Raw genomic sequence first — 1,290 nt, 5'->3', positions numbered from 1 at the left:
CTTCATTCACCCCTCCCCCACTCTGCATAGTTACCTTGCAACGTACAGACCATAATAGTCAACTCACCCCCTCCCTCTCCTACAGTCTCTTCCCCATTCCTCCATGCACCCCCCCCACACCTCCACCCCCTCCCTTGGCAACCAGGGTTACCATGGAGACGCTCACCCCCCCTCCCACACCGTGTGGCATCCCATAATAGTAATGAGCACAGTCACTGACATCCCTCAATAAGCATAACTCCAAAAAAGAGAGAGATAGGAGAAAAAAGGAAAAGCCGTCACATGGCAACTGTGTGTGCCACATGACTGCTTAACTTGAGTTTGCATGTATGCGCATGCACTGTACTGTATAGAGCCCGGCTGCACAAGATGTAGATATAATGCAAAGGCTGATGCCACCTTTAAAAAGCATAATAGGTACACCAAAAGTTTGGAGACACTGAGGGACCCAGGTGTAACCCCCATCTCATCCATTTGAGTTATTATGAGCTGATAAGGTTTCTTCCTATGCATGACTCACCATAAAGTCAATATTTTCCTCAGCACTCAAGGCCAACCAGGTACGGCTGATTAAGGGGGAAAACCAGTTTTGTGAGTGTGTGAAGTTAAAAAGTCAGTTTATGTGCAATGCACTGAAGAGGTCACAGAGGTCAAACTGTAGCCAAAACCTTCAAGTCTGCTGCTTTAAGCCCCCCTCAAAACAAGAAACAGGGAGCCCAGAAGTACAAGAGCCAAGCCAACAGCTGAGTTAAGCTGGCTGCACACACACACTCCAATACACACACACTGGCTTGCTCCACATGCTGCTTGGAAATACATTGCCGTCAATGGTGGGAAAAACGTCTGGGTCCTAGACAGTTTTTTCCCACCATTAACTTACTAGTGCATTCAGCCTGTGGAGCAAAATACAGAACTGTAGTGTGGCAGAAAGGCTTCTGAATGACGTTTTACCTCATGGGATATCAACATTGTACATGTCAGTTAATGGGGAGTCCTGTATTTAGATTCTGTAAAGCATCCGAGTGAGTTATGCATTGTTATTGTGCCACTGCAGGACAAATCTGCTCTTCTGATGCTGCCCGAGTCACCCACAAGGGTGCGAAAAAAATCCTGAAATCAACAGCTGTTTTGCCAGCCCCAGTAGAGTATATAGGCAACAGTATGTCGACATTACACTAGAAAATACATAAAAACACCTGTAAGTTCCAGGCAGCATGCAAGAGCCTCACCTGCGCACTGACATTTCAACCAAGGGCATGTTCTCATAAGGTCAAACTCATAGAGAACATA

Source organism: Gymnodraco acuticeps, unplaced genomic scaffold (genome assembly GCF_902827175.1).
Source record: "Gymnodraco acuticeps unplaced genomic scaffold, fGymAcu1.1, whole genome shotgun sequence".
NCBI classification, from domain to species: Eukaryota; Metazoa; Chordata; class Actinopteri; order Perciformes; family Bathydraconidae; genus Gymnodraco; species Gymnodraco acuticeps.
Note: the sequence above shows the minus strand (reverse complement) of the source record.